Below are 18,349 nucleotides of genomic sequence, written 5' to 3' on the forward strand. Positions count from 1 at the left end.
GTGTTCCCCTTCCCGAACCCCCCACCCACCTCCCTCCCCCTCCCATCCCTCTGGATCATCCCACTGCCCCGGCCCCGAGCCCTTGTCACATGCATCGAACATGGAATGGTGCTCTGTTTCACATATGACAATACACATGTCTCAATGCCATTCTCCCAGAACGTCCCACCCTCACCTTCTCCCTCAGAGTCCATAAAAATTGTTCCATGCATCTGTGTCTCTCATTCTGTCCCGCATATAGGGTTATCGTTACCATCTTTCAGATTCCATATATATGCATTAGTATACTGTATTGTTGTTTTTCTTTCTGGCTTACTTCACTCTGTATAATGGGCTCCAGTTTCATCCATCTCAATATCCTGCACTTTATATAGCAACTCTAGATTTTGGGTCACTACCACTCACTTATCCAGGACACTTACTCCAAGGAATTTTGTTTCTCCCCACCTTCTTTCTTTCCCCCTCTCCCTCCTCTTTATTATACTGATCTACCCACTTGTCTGCCTTTTTTTTTTTTTTTAATTTTCTGTTTGCTTTACTCATTCTCCTTACTGTACATAAACAAACCCAAAATTCAGTTTTACCAATAGGTTAGCTCTTCTGAGATGGAGAGGAGGAGGGAAGGCTGGGAATCCTTGTTCCCTTCTAATACCATGAGGAATTCTTGTCCCCATTGTACTATAATAATGTGTAGGATTATTTTCTATCTCCTTATTAATTTATTACATTTATTAACTTATTTCAATTGGGATAAGATTATTTGAGAAAAATGAATATATTTTACTTTTCTTACTTTTCTTTGTGTTCTCTTGATGGCAGTTAATAACCACTCCATGCTGGTTAATCAATATATATATTAGATATATTCACATTAGGATTGTGTTAAAACCTTTTAACATAAGTTTTATTATATGTGCTACTGAACACTTAGGAAAAATGGTTGGAGCAAGTGAAAACTATGGGTTTGTGTATGAAACTGAAAAAAAATCAAGTAGAAAAGGAAAAATATGCAGAGCAATGATTTTTAAGAAGAATTTTGTTTCAATGAATTTTGTGTATTATTGTGTATTGTGTAAAATATTGTATTATTGTGTAAAATAGTGTATTATTGGTGAGTTCCTACTATGTGCTAGTTATTCTTCTAGGTGTTTAACATGTGATATCTCATTTCATTTAATCTTTACAACAATAAAAACAGTAGAGGTAAGGACTTAAGTTATTATCCCTAATTTGCTAATCAAAAATCAGAAGCACTTAGCATTGGCTTGTCAAGGGTCACCCAGGGAATAAGTTTGGAGAAAGGATTCTGACACAGGCACTTTGACACTTAGGCCATGTTATAACTTTCCATGGGACCATAATCATGTGAACCATTCCTTTTTGATACACACACACACACACACACCCTAATAATTCTGTTTGTCTGAGGAACCCTGATTAACACAATACTGCATCTATGTGTTTCCGTGAAGAACTGACGTTCTTTTTTGAGATCTTTGGATTTTCTCATGAGGAAACTATTTCACAATTATTCCTTTAAAATGTAAAGACATTATTTACATTACCTTTATGATATAACTTAAAGCTTGAGATGAAAGGTCTTCGATGTTCACAGAAACAATGTCTTTGAACTTCAGTTTTCAAGTTGTCAACCTCAATACTTAGCAGATGAGCAATGGATATTCATGTTTCAATTTAGTCACATAATGTACACTCTAGAAACCCAATTTTAGTACTTATCTGTTGTGACCTAAATCTACTAAAATAAAGGAATAATTTAGGGTCTTTAGCTGCCAGTGTACACAGTCCATTTTAAAAGGAAAAGTTCTCTTTTCATTCACTATGTCCTTCCTCTAAAATAGTTCATCTATTTGTCTGTATTTTGAGTTTGCTCCTTGTCCCAAATGGAAATATTGCACTCAGTTTTTTCCTTCTTGTGCAAGTCTCAACTGTTCCCACCCACTTTGCAGTTTTTATTTCCAGGCTTGATTGCCACATGAGTTTTGTAGTTAATTTTTCAAATTAGATATCTTTTACTTGGGAGTTGTGCATTCATGCAGATAATTAATCAAAAATACAATGCCAGAAATACAATTGTACTGATAATTGATCAATACAATACAACTGGAAATAGCATCTCCAATTTCAACAACCTAAGATTTAGTTCTTTTTGTAGTTATTTCAAGGTAATCAGCTCCTTCTACTGATAAGGAAGCTTTGACATGGAACTTTTTCTTCCATGGTGAGCATTCTGAAGTCCAAATTAAATAAAAGACATGTTATTTCCTGTACATTATGTCCTATTAGAGATTACTGTTTGGATCATAATGACTAGGTAAATCCTAACCAAAAAATTAAAAAATGGAACTCTTCAAGAATTTAAGATAATATATTTATGGTTTCCTAAAGTTTTTATTTCTCTAAAACAATAATTGATTTGGTCGATCTCTAAAACAACAATTGAATGCATCTTTTGAACTGTGGTGCTGGAGAAGACTCTTGAGAGTTCCATGGACTGCAAGGAGATCAAACCAGTCAATCCTAAAGGAAATCAGTCCTGAACATTCATTGGAAGGACTGATGCAGGAGCTGAAACTCCAATACTTTAGCCACCTGATGCAAAGAACTGACTCATTAGAAATGACCCTGATGCTGGGAAAGATTGAAGGCAGAAGGAAAAGGGGACGACAAAGAATGAGATGGTTGAATGGCATCATTGACTCAATGGACTTGACTTTGAGCAAGCTCCAAGAGTTGGTAATGGACAGGGAAGCCTGGTGTGCTGCAGTCCATGGGGTTGCATAGACTTGAACATGACTGAATGACTGAACTGAACTGAAAATAATAATATTCATAAATAGGGAAACTCATTAGCTCTGTTTACTCTCATTTTTGTGTTTTTTCAATGAAATCAAATAGATTATGAAACACTTAGATCTCCTTCTCTCATAACAGAAGGAATTCAAGGTGAAAGAATTGCTTGACAGTATAAAGTAGAGGTTAGAACAATTAGACTCAGTCAATAGAATTATTTTAATTTCTTTAATGCCTGAAAATGTAGAAAGAAATAAAATCTTGTTTCTATGCTGCTAAATAGCAACATCCAGGGTGGTTGGTCCCATCTTGGACTGGTGAGTTTTTTTAATCTTATACTCACTTGTCTAAACTACCTTATAAAATTATAAATATATACAGCTGTTTGACTGATAGTTGAAAATAGATGAACTCTATTTCAATAAAAATCTAATTATTAAAATTTAAAAATCTACTTAACTGTTGATTTATATGAATGATTTTTCAGTTATTTGGGGAAGGGATATCTTACTCAGCCTTGCTAATTGTCATGTACCACAAAGGAATCCGAACTACATAATTTTCTTTTATTACTAGTTGATTAATTTAGCATTTCAGTCTCTCCATATGGGAGTTGTAGAAAATTTGAGTTCAAGGATACAATTTTCAGTGTGTTCTTTTTTTCTTTCTGTAATATATTGTCATATATAACCATGTGATTCCTTCATAATTGATTCATATTCTCTCATTTTCTCCCGCCAACCTCTTTCTTCCCAACCCTTGAAAAGAAAAAAGTCACATCCTGAACTTAACCTTATCTACAAAGCATATCTTTTCAAAACTGTGTTTTCCTTTTGGTGTGATGTGTTTACTTTATAACCTATGTAACTAAGTTGTTTTTCACTTGCAAGTCCCAAGGAATAGTTAGATAAAAACATATAACAACATTTAAAAGCACTTCAGTTCAGTTCAGTTCAGTGGCTCAGTCATGTCCGACTCTTTGTGACCCCATGAATCGCAGCACACCAGGCCTCCCTGTCCATCACCAACTCCTGGAGTCTACCCAAACCCCTGTCCATCGAGTCAGTGATGCCATCCAACCATCTCATCCTTTGCTGTCCCCTTCTCCTCCTGCCTCCAATCCTTCCCAGCATCAGGGTCTTTTTCAATGAGTCAACTCTTCCTATGAGGTGGCCAAAGTATTGGAGTTTCAGCTTCAACATCAGTCCTTCCAATGAACACCCAGGACTGATCTCCTTTAGGATGGACTGGTTGGATCTCCTTGCAGTCCAAGGGACTCTCAAGAGTCTTCTCCAACACCACAGTTCAAAAGCATCAATTCTTCGGCACCCATCTTTTTTCAAAGTCCAAGTCTCACATCCATACATGACTACTGGAAAAACCATTGCCTTGACTAGGTGGACCTTTGTTGGCAAAGTAATGTCTCTGCTTTTTAATATGCCATCTAGGTTGGCCATAACTTTCCTTCCAAGGAGTAAGCGTCTTTTAATTTCATGGCTGCAATCACCATCTGCAGTGACTTTGGAGCCCCAAAAAATAAAGTCTGACACTGTTTCCACTGCTTCCCCATCTATTTCCCATGAAGTGATGGGACCAGATGCCATGGTCTTAGTTTTCTGAGTGTTGAGCTTTAAGCCAACTTTTTCACTCTCCTCTCTCATGTTCATTAAGTTGCTCTTTAGTTCTTCTTCACTTTCTGCCATAAGGGTGGTGTCATCTGCATATCTGAGGTTATTGATATTTCTCCCAGCAATCTTGATTCCAGCTTGTGTTTCTTCCAGCCCAGCATTTCTCATGATGTGCTCTGAATATAAGTTAAATAAGCAGGGTGACAATATATAGCCTTGACATACTTCTTTTCCTATTTGGAACCAGTCTGTTGTTCTATGTCCAGTTCTAACTGTTGCTTCCTGACCTGCATACAAGTTTCTCAGGAGGCAGGTCAGGTGGTCTGGTATTCCCATCTCTTTCAGAATTTTCCACAGTTTGTTGTGATCCACACAGTCAAAGGCTTTGGCATAGTCAATGAAGCAGAAATAGATGTTTTTCTGGGACTCTCTTGCTTTTTCGATGATCCAGCAGATGTTGGCAATTTGATCTCTGGTTCCTCTCTTTTTCTAAAACCAGCTTGAACATCTGGAAGTTCGTGGTTCACATATTGCTGAAGCCTGGCTTGAATTTTGAGCATTACTTTACTAGCGTGTGAGGAGAGTGCAATTGTGCGGTAGTTTGAGCATTCTTTGGCATTGCCTTTCTTTGAGATTGGAATGAAAACTGACCTTTTCCAGTCCTGTGGCCACTGCTGAGTTTTCCAAATTTGCTGGCATACTGAGTGAAGCACTTTCACAGCATCATCTTTCAGGATTTCAAATAGCTCAACTGGAATTCCATCACCTCCACTAGCTTTGTTCGTAGTGATGTTTCCTAAGGCCCACTTGACTTCACATTCCAGGATGTCTGGCTCTAGGTGAGTGATCATATCATGATGATTATCTGGATCGTGAAGATCTTTTTTTTACAGTTCTTCTGTGTATTCTTGCCACCTCTTCGTAATATCTTCTGCTTCTGTTAGGTCCATACCATTTTTGTCCTTTATCGAGCCCATCTTCACATGAAATATTCCTTTGGTATCTCTAATTTTCTTGAAGAGATCTCTAGTCTTTCCCATTCTGTTGTTTTCCTCTATTTCTTTGCATTGATCGCTGAGGCAGGCTTGCTTATCTCTCCTTGCTATTCTTTGGAACTCTGCATTCAGATGGGAATATCTTTCCTTTTCTTCTTTGCTTTTTTGCTCTCTTCTTTTCACGGCTATTCGTAAGGCCTCCTCAGACAGCCATTTTGCTTTTTTGCATTTCTTTTCCATGTGGATGCTCTTGCTCCCTGTCTCCTGTACAATGTCACGAACCTCCATCCATAGTTCATCAGGCACTCTGTCTATCAGATCTAGCCCCTTAAATCTATTTCTCAATTCAAGTGTATAGTCATAAGGGATTTGATTTAGGTCATACCTGAATGGTCAACTGGTTTTCCCTACTTTCTTCAATTTAAGTCTGAATTTGGCAATAAGGAGTTCATGATCTGAGCCACAGTCAGCTCCTGGTCTTGTTTTTGCTGACTGTATAGAGTTTCTCCATCGTTGGCTGCAAAGAATATAATCAGTCTGATTTCAGTGTTGACCATCTGGTGATGTCCATGTGTAGAGTCTTCTCTTGTGTTGTTGGAAGAGGGTATTTGCTATGACCAGTGCGTTTTCTTAAAAGCACTTATGGGCATGTATGTGTGTGCCAAGTATAAGGCTGTAATTTTTCTTCTAAGTTGTCTTTTGTGGTGTTCAGTATGAGTAAGAAAGTGGCTTACATAATTACTCTAGTTCATTAGCTTAGAATTTGATGTCTCTTCTAGTTACTGAAGAATGGATCCAATATTGAAAATGAAATGAGCCTTTTACTCTGTGATTAAGAGAAGCACCCAGATGCTTGATATTACAAAAGCATTTTTAAAACGTGGAACCAGAGACCTAGACACAAAGCTCAACTGGAGAGAGAGTTTAGAAAAATATTAGGGCCGCTTAACTCTAATTTGGAGTTTTCAAACATCCCATAGGATTTTTATCTTAAACTCGAGGTACTTTCACATACCATTTGTAAGAGAAGACACATTAGTAACAATGTAACTTAAAGGTGGAGGCACAGAAAAAAACACTCTTCACTCTGGTTATCTCTTCTCTGACAAGATTAGGTGGGCCTTTGGGGGCTTAAATTATCCTTTGCCTTGAACCACAAGTCAGATTGCAAACCACAGGATTATGAGTACATTTGAATTTTCCTGTTTATTTTAAAATTGATAATACCTAGGGGTTTCTATGGAAAGGAGGATTTTATTTCTTTATGTTATTAATGATTCATCTAAAATTAACCCTGTTATAATTTGTGTAGAAAAATTCTTGTATATCTTCAGTAAGTAATGATTAATAAAAACATTTTAAACTACAATTGCTCTTTGTATGTGCTAAATCATTATAGTCGTGTCTGACTGTGACCCCATGGACTGTAGCCCATCAGGCACCTGTGTCCATGGGATTCTCCAGGCAAGAATACTGGAGTGGATCTTCCCCACCCAGGGATCAAATTTGCGTCTCTTACGTCTCCTGCCTTGGCAGGTGGGTTCTTTACCATGAGCACCACCTGGGAAGCCCACAATTACTCTTAAATAATGGCATGTCTGAGGTATAATAGATCGCTTTTTAAGCAAGATAAATTCTCCCCAAAATCAGTATTTAACATGAGGGGTTTTTATTTTCTTGTTCACATAAAGTCAAAACAGGAATTTCTGAGGTGAGTTACTTGACTGCAAGTGCTAATCCACTTCCTCCTTCCTTCCTGTGGACCTGCCATCTTTCATATGTGACTTTCAGGGACACCTCAATAGATGGAAAAACACAGTGGGTTGTGTATGGGAGGTTTGAGTGATCTGGGCCTAGTAGTGGTATTTACCTCTTCCTCTCATTTTCTACTGGCAAACAGTCACACATAACTTGAAGGAGGCTGAGAAATAGTCTAATCATGTGATCAGAAACAAGACCAGGTTTGGTGCTATGGCTTGGTATTCTGGAGATGAGCACTATAGAAATGTAAACAGCTATTCGGTCATGAAGAACTATTAACCACTTGCACAGTTAAGTCACCATTGTCCTTTTCTTAAAAAATTTTATTGGAGTATAGTTGATTTAAAGTCTTCTGTTAGTTTCTACCACATAGAAAAGTGAATCAGATTATTTTCCCATGTAGGTCATTACAGAGTATTGAGAAGAGTTCCCTGTGCTGTACAGTAAGTCCTTATCAGTAACCTATTTTATATTATATAGTAGTATGTATATATCAGTCCCAGTCTCCCAGCTTATCCCTCTCTCCCCTTTCCCTCCTGGTAACCATAAGTCACCATTATCTTTGATTCTCTTTGCTTATTCTTGTTAATGCTCTCATCTTTCGCAGCACTTAATTTTTGCTTTTTAAACACTAAGAGGGAACCACATACTAATTTCAAAATAATGAAATGCACAAGGGCCAAGTATATCTGAGTTTTTCAAAGTTTCGCAAAGAGTATAAAGACCTGTTTTGTATTTTATCTTTGTGGGTTTTATTTTATAGCCATAAAAGGATGCATGGGATTTAGGCTTCTTAATATGATGGAGTAACAGGGACCAAATTTACTTTCCATCTTAACTAAGAAATGAACACTCTATAGGAAACATGCCTTTCAACATTGGACAACTGGCAGAGTAACACTGTCATCTTTGATAGAGGAAAATAAACGAAGAGAGCTCTATAACTGCCCCAGACTAAGTCTGAAAGAATTTTCCAAACCATAGCACAGGGACTGAAATCCAAGGAGAGCCCAGAGTTCTCAATTCACTGAAGAGACAGGGATCAGAGTTCTGGGAGGTCAAGGTAGTTAAATTTACAAGACAGGAGTCAGCTGCACAGAGGAAGAGAGAGCTCCAGGGATATGCAGAAGGCTCTCCTGAACTTTTTGGCTGGGTACTGATCTGCACATGTGTGAGAGAAACTACTTACTCATAGCTTGGGACAGAACCATCAGGAGGCAGCAAACTAAATAATTCCTGGGATTTAGACAGAGCTGGGTATAGTTTGTGTTCCCACTAGCCAGAGCAGAAAAACCTTTTAATATATAGACACTGGAGAGAGTGATTGGAAAGATATCACCTTAGGTGTGAGATAACTTAGAACACAGACTAAAGGCTACTCTGGACACATCCTAACAAGGTTTTAAAGCAAGCTTGAAAGGATTAAATTAATTCCCAGTAATTTAACTGAGTCTCAGAGCAAATTACTATTTAAAAGAATTCAACTACATTTAACTCCCTTCAATGTAAAATTCTCAGTGTTCAGAATTCAATAAAAAATTTCTAGGCAGGCAAAGAGGCAGGAAAAAGAGACCTATAACCAGAAGAAAATTCAGTCGCTAGAAACAGGCCCAGAAATGACAGAGGTGATGGAATTAGAACATTAAAATATATTTTCTATATGTTCAAGGAGGTAAAAGAAAACATGAACACGATTCAGAGAGAAGTGGAAGATATTTTTAAAGATCCACATGAAACTTCTAGAGGTTAAATATATAAATATGAGTAGAAATTATACTGCTGCTGCTGCTGCGAGGTTGCTTCAGTCATGGTCCGACTCTGTGCAACCCCGTAGACGGCAGCCCACCAGGCTCCCCCGTCCCTGGGATTCTCCAGGCAAGAACACTGGTGTGGGTTGCCGTTTCCTTCTCCAATGCATGAAAGTGAAAAGGGAAAGTGAAGTCGCTCAGTTGTGTCCAACTCCTAGAGTAGCGACCCCATGGACTGCAGCCTACCAGGCTCCTCCATCCATGAGATTTTCCAGGCAAGAGTACTGAAGTGGGCTGCCATTGCCTTCTCCCAGAAATTATACTAGATGTGATTAAAAGCAAATTAGACCCTGCAGGAAAAAATTTGTGAACTTGAAGACACAGCAATAGAAATTACCCAAAATGACAAGCACAATGGGAGAAAAGATCAGAAAATAATGAACAGAGCAACATGACAGGAAGGACAGTATCAAGTGTTCTGACATACATGTATGTGAGGTGCCAGAGTGGGTAGAGAAGCACAAAAAACTGAAGAAACAAGGGCTGAGAAATTTCCAAATTTCATTAAAAATATAAACGCATGGGTTGAAGAATATAAACAAAACCCAAATAAACATGAAGAAAACCACTCCAAAACACATCATAAATGCCTAGATGACAAGACTGTTGAAGATAAAAATCTTAAAGGCAGCCTGAGAGAGAGGCGGGAAAAAAAGAAAATTTAGGGCGACCAAAAAAAGACTACAGGAACTTATTGTCAGAAACTATGCAAAACAGAAGACATGGAACAATGTCTTTAAAATACTGAAAAAGTAAAAAACAAAACCCTGCCAACCTGGGATTGATACTCAGTGAAAGCCTCTTTCAAAAATAAAGGTGAAATGCAGACAAATTAAAACTTAAAATTCATTATCAGTAGACCTACTCTACAAAAGAAATGTTACAGGAAGAACAAAGGGAAAATGATACCAGATGGAAATTTGGACATACACAAAAAATAAAGATGCCCAGACATGGGCAAAAAATGTGAAATTATGAAAGGTATTTTTCTTCTATTTTAAAATCCCTTTCGAAGACTATTGACTGTTTAAAGCAAAAAATAATAATAGTGCATTGTAGAGTGTATGGAGAAGGCAATGGCACCCCACTCCAGTACTCGTGCCTGGCAAATCCCATGGACGAAGGAGTCTGGTAGGCTGAAGTCCATGGGGTTGCGAAGAGTTGGACACGACTGAGCGACGTCACTTTCCCTTTTCACTTTCATACATTGGAGGAGGAAATGGCAACCCACTCCAGTGATCTTGTCTGGAGAATCCCAGGGATGGGAGAGTCTGGTGGGCTGCCATCTATGGGGTTGCACAGGGTCAGACACGACTGAAGCAACTTAGCAGCAGCAGTAGCAGCAGCAGAGTGTATAATATATATAAAAGTAAGGTATATGACAAAAATAGTACAAAAGAGGAGGGGAAATGGAAGAATACTGTTAATTACTTGTGTGTGAAAGGATATATTATTATTGGAATGAGCACTGTGATAAGTTTTAAAATATGCATATTGTAGATACTTTGAGAAACCATGAGAAAATAAAGCAGAAAGCTTAGGCTAATAAACCAATCAGTTCAATTCAGTTATTCACTCAGTAGTGTCCGACTTTTAGCGACCCCATGGACCACAGCACGCCAGGCCTCCCTGTCCACCTCCAACTCCTGGAGTCCATCCAAACCCATGTCCATTAGTCGGTGATGCCATCCAACCATCTCATCCTCTGTCGTCCCCTTCTCCTCCCGCCTTTAATCTTTCCTATCATCAGGGTCCTTTCAAATGAGTCAGCTCTTCACATCAGGTAGCCAAAGTATTGGAGTTTCAGCTTCAGTATCAGTCTTTCCAGTGAATATTCAGGACTGATCTCCTTTAGGATGGGTTGGTTGGATCTCCTTGCAGTCCAAGGGACTCTCAAGAGTCTTCTCCAACACCACAGTTCAAAAGCATCAATTCTTCAGTGCTCAGCTTTCTTTATATTTATAGTCCAAGTCTCACATCCATACATGACTACTGGAAAAACCATAGCCTTGACTAGACAGACCTTTGTTGGCAAAGTAACGTCTCTGCTTTTTAATATGCTATCTAGGTTGGTCATAACTTTCCTTCCAAGGTGTAAGCATCTTTTAATTTCATGGCTGCAGTCACCATCTGCAGTGATTTTGAAGCCCAAATTAATAAAGTCTGCCTCTGTTTCTACTGTTTCTCCATCTATTTGCCGTGAAGTGATGGGACCGGATGCCATGATCGTTTTTTTCTGAACGCTGAGCTTTAAGCCGACTTTTTCACTCTCCTCTTTCACTTTCATCAAGAGGCTCTTTAGTTCTTCTTCGTTTTCTGCCATAAGGGTGGTGTCATCTGCATATCTGAGGTTATTGATATTTCTCCCGGCAATCTGGATTCCAGCTTGTACTTCTTCCAGCCCAGCATTTCTCATGATGTACTCTGCATGTAAGTTAAATAAGCAGGGTGACAATATACAGCCTTGATGTACTCCTTTTCCTATTTGGAACCAGTCTGTTGTTCCATGTCCAGTTCTAACTGTTGTTTCCTGACCTGCATACAGATTTCTCAAGAGTCATGTCAGGTGGTCTGGTATTCCCATCTCTTTCAGAATTTTCCACAGTTTATCATGATCCACACGGTCAAAGGCTTTGGCATAGTCAGTAAAGCAGAAATAGATGTTTTTTGGAACTCTCTTGCTTTTTCAATGATCCAGCGGATGTTGGCAATTTGATTTCCAATTTGCTCCAGCTTGAAGTTCATGGTTCACATATTGCTGAAGCCTGGCTTGAAGAATTTTGAGCATTACTTTACTAGCGTGTGAGGTGAGTACAATTGTGCAGTAGTTTGAGCATTCTTTGGCATTGCCTTTCTTTGGGATTGGAATGAAAACTGACCTTTTCCAGTCCCATGGCCATTGCTGAGTTTTCCAAATTTGCTGGCATATTCCGAGCAGCACTTTTGTAGCATCATCTTTTAGGATTTGAAATAGCTCAACTGGAATTCCATCACCTCCACTAGCTTTGTTCATAGTCATGCTTCCTAAGGCTCAATTGAGGCATCACATTCCAGGATGTCTGGCTCTAGGTGAGTGATCACACCATCCAGGTGATTATCTGGTTGTGAAGGTCTTTTTTGTACAGTTCTGTGTATTTTTGCCACCTCTTCTTAATATCTTCTGCTTCTTTTAGGTCCATATCATTTCTGTCCTTTATTGTGCACATCTTTGCATGAAATGTTCCCTTGGTATCTCTAATTTGCTTGAAGAGATCTCTAGTCTTTCCCACTCTATTGTTTCCCTCTATTTCTTTGCACTGATTGCTGAGGAAGGCTTTCTTATCTCTCCTTACTATTCTTTGGAACTCTGCATTCAAATGGGTATATCTTTGCTTTTCTCCTTTGCTTTTTTGCCCTTCTTCTTTTCACGGCTATTTGTAAGGCCTCCCCAGACAGCCAGTTTGCTTTTTTGCATTTCTTTTTTTTTTTTTAAATAAATTTATTTATTTTAGTTGGGGGCTAATTACTTTACAATATTGTAATAGTTTTTGCCATATATTGACATGAATCAGCCATGGGTTTACATGTGTTCCCCTTCCTGGACCCCCCACCCACCTCCCTCCCCATCCCATCCCTCTGGGTCATCCCATTACCCCGGCCCTGAGCATTTGTCTCATGCATCGAACATGGAATGGTGTTCTGTTTCACATATGATAATATACATGTTTCAATGCTATTCTTTTTCTTGGGGATGCTCTTGCTCCCTGTCTCCTACACAATGTCATGAACCTCCGCCCATAGTTCATCAGGCACTCTGTCTATCAGATCTAGTCCCTTAAATCTATTTCTCACTTCCACTGTATAATCATTAGGGATTTGGTTTAGGTCATACCTGAATGGTCTAGTGGTTTTCCCTACTTTCTTTAATTTAAGGCTGAATTTGGCAATAAGGAGTTCATGATCTGAGCCACAGTCAGCTCCCGGTCTTGTTTTTGCTGACTGTATGGAGTTTTTCCATCTTTGGCTGCAAAGAATATAATCAATCTGATTTCAGTGTTGACCATCTGGTGATGTCCACGTGTAGAATCTTCTCTTGTGTTGTTGGAAGAGGGTGTTTGCTATGACCAGTGCATTCTCTTGGCAAAACTCTATTAGCCTTTGCCCTGCTTCATTCTGTACTCCAGGGCCAAATTTACCTGTTACTCCAGGTGTTTCTTGACTTCCTACTTTTGCATTCTAGTCCCCTATAATAAAAAGGACATCTATTTTGGGTGTTAGTTCTAGAAGGTTTTGTAGGTCTTCATAGAACTGTTCATCTTCAGCTTCTTCAGCATTACTGGTTGGGGCATAGGCTTGGATTACTGTGATATTGAATGGTTTGCCTTGGAACAGAGATCATTCTGTCATTTTTGAGATTGCATCCAAGTACTGCATTTCGGACTCTCTTGTTGACTATTATGGCTACTCCTTTTCTTCTAAGAGATTCTTGCCCATAGTAGTATTTATAATGGTCATCCGAGTTAAATTCACCCATTCCAGTCCATTTTAGTTCACTGCTTCCTAAAATGTTGACGTTCATTCTTGCTATCTCCTATTTGACCACTTTCAATTTGCCTTGATCATAGACCTAACATTCCAGGTTCCTGTGCAATATTGCTCTTTACAGTATCGGACCTTGCTTCCATTACCAGTCACATTCACAACTGGGAGTTGTTTTTGCTTTGGTGCCGTCTCTTCATTCTTTCTGGGGTTATTTCTCCACTCATCTCCAGTAGCATATTGGGCACCTACTGACCTGGGGAGTTCATCTTTCAGTGTGCTTTCTTTTTGCCTTTTCATACTGTTCACTGGGTTCTCAAACCAGTAGCCGAGACAAAATGGAATGCTAAAAATAATTACTCCAAAAGGATTCAGAATAAGGGCAGAGGGTGGGGTGAAAAAGCTGGAAACACATGGGCAAAATAAAAAAAAAAGTAAGGTGTAAATTAGTAATAGTAGATAGTAGATAGTAATAGTAGATTTAAATCCAACTCTTAGCAACCCTTGGAGAAGGCAATGGCACCCCACTCCAGTATTCTTGCCTGGAGAATCCCAGGGACGGCAGAGCCTGGTGGGCTGCCGTCTATGGGGTCGCACAGGGTCGGACACGACTGAAGCGACTGAGCAGCAGCTTAGCAACCCTACTTCTTGGTATGTACCCAAACGAAATAAAACATGTGCACACAAAAATTTGTAAGCACATTTTTATAAGTTTATATAAGCTAAACAACTCAAATACCCATCAACTTGTGAATGAATGAATAGAATATGGTATATCCATATAATGAGATACAGCAATAAAAAGGAGCAAATGATTTAAATCATACAAAAAGATGGATGAATCTTAACATATTATGCTAAGAGAAAGAAGTCATTCACAAAAACACTATACACTGTATGATCCCATTTATATGAAGTTCTAGAAAAGACAAAAATATAGTAACAGAAAGCAGATGAGTGGTTGCCAGAAGCTGGAAGATCAGGAAGAGGAATGACTGCAAAAGGGCAGTGGCTAACCTTTTGGAGGGTGCTGGAGTTGATTATAGCTTGACTGTGATGGAGATTTCACAACTGTGTACATTTGTCAAGACTTGTTGAATTGTACTTTCAAAATTGCCCCTCAATAAAGCTGACATTAAAGTGAATTAATGATTTGATGATCACATTTTAAAAATAGCAAGTTGACATTATAAGTGAGCTAGTGAACGCCCTTGAAATAAGACCCCACTGTGGAGAGAAGGATAATTCATTGGAAGAATGTGAGGGGAGAAGATCAGTAGAATAGCCCATACTCCAGGAATCCTGGGACTGAGTGTATTAATAGAGACTCTAATCCTTTCTCTATAGGAGTCTGTTAAAATCAACCTGAGAGCTTTGGCTACTTTCTTATCTAAACAGAAAGAATGACTTCATGACAGCTACTATGCTAACTGATTTCATGTCAGAAGCATCAGGTAATATGGCAAGTTGGAAAACTCTTGTATTTGCTACCTAGCTTCAAAGAGCAAACAAACAGGCTTCATTTGACTAATCGAGGCCAACTGGTTTTGGTCTTAAGCAGGCACTGGATTAGGACAGATGACAAATGCTTTTGAGATAGATGCATATAAGCCATTTTAGAGCCTGAGGCAGGGCATATCATACTACAACGGAGCAGCATAAGGCATAGCTTGGGAAAGAAAGCAAACTTTAAACTAACGAGCAAGTTGATGTTGATGCCAAATGTCAAGTTAGACGAGAGGGTCAAAGATGCACCTGTCTGCTTCTAAGGCTCATTAAAGGTTTTAGAGGTTGGATAGTTAAAACCTCTCTAAGCAGCTAAATGCTATTGATTTTTCATTCTGTTTACTTTATAATCTCTCTTTTAACTACTTAATTCTTACTGATATATTCAAACTTTTTAAATAAAAGTAATACACGAACAAGATTTTTTAAAAAGCCTTGAACAAGCATAGAAATGCATTTTTTAAAAAATGAAAGCATCTCTTCCCAATACCCAAGTCTATTCCCTTATAGAAACATAAGTAATGTTAAAATCTCCTGATTTTTGTGTAAATCTGATCTTTATGCTGTGGCACTTAGGAGATTGAGATTTCTTTTTTTCTAATGCTTATACATATTTATATCATCAATCTCACTCTGATTTCCCCTTAAAAACCTTTGATCTTCCATTTACCTTGATCTGACTCTACACCTCAGTTAACAGTCTCCTCATTCAAAGCAAAAATATAAGATCACTCGATTCTTTTTTATCTTAAATATTACACTCCAGGTACTTCCCTGGCAGTTCAGTGGTTAAGACTTCATGCTCACAATGCAGGGGCCATAGGTTTGATGCAAGAGTACTGGAGTGAGTTGACCTCTATCAGGGAACTAAAATTCAGCATACTGCAAAATATGGCCTAAATAAAAAATCACATTCCATATTTAAGCCATTAGCAAATATCTTCATATCCACTTCTAAGTTATTGTAGTATTTCACAACTTCTTACTTTATCTACTATTACTACATCTAGATTCAAGCTACCATCCTCTCCTAACTAGTTTCCCTGAGTCTACTTTTACCTCTTAAATTCTGGGTGATTTTTGGAATTATGTCCTACCCCTATTAGAAACCCTCCGATGACATTCTGGACACTGGAATGAAATCTAGGCTTCGTGGGCTACAAAGCCTGCAAACTTGCCTTTGGCTGCTTCCCTGATTTCATATCAGACCTGTCTCCCTCTAGTACATTTCACTCCAGTAAAACCTGCTTCCTTGCTGATTTGAAAACAAATTCAATGCATTTCGTTCTCAAGGTCTTTTTGTTTGTTTTCTGCCTTTAATTTCACCTGAAATGCTCTTCCTCATATATTTGTGTGGCTCACTCAACATTCTGCTTAAATATCACCTCCTCCAAAAGCTCTTATCCTGAAACATCATCCCGTTCCATCATGTCATTAATCACTTATCCTTACCTGCTTTATCAGTCTTTATGGCATTTATCACCACTTGAAATATTGTATGTACCTGTTTTATTGCCTATCAGACACACTAAAATATTAACTCGAGAAGGAAACAGACTTAGTTTATTTTTAACAATAGTTACTTCCCTCCAGAGAATGGTGTTTGTCATAGAACAAACAATAAATGTTTTTTGAATGAATGAATGAATGAACCCTCAGCATTTTAGCTATCTAGATAGTTTTATGAAGTGCTTCCTGCTTCATTAATCTATAGTCATTATTATGATCACCAAGCAAAGATCAGTTTAAAGTAGGTTGGTTTTTTTTTTATCTATCTGAAGGGCAAAAAAAAAAAAAAAACTAACTAAAAAAAAATGAACTAAGTCCCTTGCTGTTTTTTTTTTTTAAATATACGATCAATAATCAAACACATTAGACTGGTGATTAGTTACATCTTCAGAATCTTTGCTTCCAGGTAAAGAAAAAAATTAAAAAATAGTGTTAATGCGTATGTATTTCAGAGACTAGTTATTTGATTTTTTCTTTATAGAACTACATCTCATTCCTCAACAAATCTCGACAGATGTCACCCAGTGAAGGTTAGATCCATCAGCATTAATCATACATTCATTTGCTGTAGACACTATTTTGGCTTTCACAAGTCTTCAGGGTTGCAGTGTTCTATATTAAGCTGTATCACTCTGATCCAGCTGATTCTGGAATGCTGCCAACGTGAGGGACATCTTCAAAGGCCTTTTAAATTAATTATTATTTGCTGTACCAGGTATTAGTTGCGGCATGCAGGATCTCTTAGTAGTGGCTTGCAAACTCTTAGTTTCAGCATGTAGGATCTAGTTCCCTGACCAGGGATCAAACCTAGGCCCCCTGAACTGGGAGCACAGAGTCTCAGCCACTGGACCACCAGAGAAGTCCCTTCAAAGCCCTTTTTAAAATTTCAGTGCAGAACTGTGTTCTCTAAGAGTACATGTTCTTTATGATGGAGGTGATGATCTTTCCCAGTTTTTTTTTTTTTTTTATAAATTTATTTATTTTAGTTGGGGGCCAATCACTTCACAACATTGCAATAGTTTTTGCCATACATTGACATGAATCTGCCATGGGTTTACATGTGTTCCCCCTCCTGGACCCCCCACCCACCTCCCTCCCCATCCCATCCTTCTGGATCATCCCATTGCCCCGGCCCTGAGCCCTTGTCTCATGCATCGAACATGGAATGGTGTTCTGTTTCACATATGATAATATACATGTTTCAATGCTATTCTCCCAGAACGTCCCACCCTCACCTTCTCCCTCAGAGTCCATAAAATTGTTCCATGCATCTGTGTCTCTTATTCTGTCTCGCATATAGGGTTATCGTTACCATCTTTCAAATTCCATATATATGCATTAGTATACTGTATTGTTGTTTTTCCAGATCTCTCTCTCCCCTCTTAATTCCTCCCTTTCTACTCATGCTCACCTCTGTTACCTTCCTCCCCCCTCTCTATGTATCTCTGTGAATCACTCTGAGGGTTCCAAACTGTGGAAAGCACAGAGGGAAGTGCTTACTGGCTAGATTGCTCTCTCCACATTTGAATTCCCCTCTTCCCCTCCTGGTCACCTCAACCCACCCCCCCCACCTCATCTCTCCATGTAACTCAGTGAACCTTTCTGGGTATCCCTCACTGTGGAGAATCTTTTCACCATTAACCTAAAATTTTTATTATTGAGGCTGTATGGAAGGAGAAGTCTTGAGGCTACTGCAAGAATAAGACTGAAAGCCAGGGGAAACATTAATTAATAAGAGACCATCCAATAGCCTCCATAAATTCACTGAAACCAAGCTCCACCCAAGAGACAACAAGTTCCAGAGCAAGAC

At 38.6% G+C, this 18,349-nt stretch overlaps 1 protein-coding gene across 41 annotated transcripts in view; it reads left to right on the forward strand.

The window, feature by feature from the left end:
• PDLIM5 (PDZ and LIM domain 5) overlaps positions 1 to 18,349 on the forward strand; it is a 317,004-nt gene that overhangs the window by 54,370 nt on the left and 244,285 nt on the right. For 3 of the 41 annotated variants that reach the window (XM_081595187.1, XM_081595122.1, XM_081595282.1), the window contains exon 3: positions 14,872 to 14,978. The exons of 36 other annotated variants lie outside the window; for them this stretch is intronic. The gene's annotated coding sequence lies outside the window, so the exon portion shown is untranslated. Of the gene's footprint in view, positions 1 to 7,601; positions 7,642 to 14,871; positions 14,979 to 18,349 lie in introns of all 41 variants that reach the window. 2 more of the 41 variants (XM_081595136.1, XM_081595293.1) reach the window with 1 other exon arrangement.

This window comes from Giraffa tippelskirchi, chromosome 1 (assembly GCF_054371585.1).
Source record: "Giraffa tippelskirchi isolate mGirTip1 chromosome 1, T2T-mGirTip1v1.2.pri, whole genome shotgun sequence".
NCBI classification, from domain to species: Eukaryota; Metazoa; Chordata; class Mammalia; order Artiodactyla; family Giraffidae; genus Giraffa; species Giraffa tippelskirchi.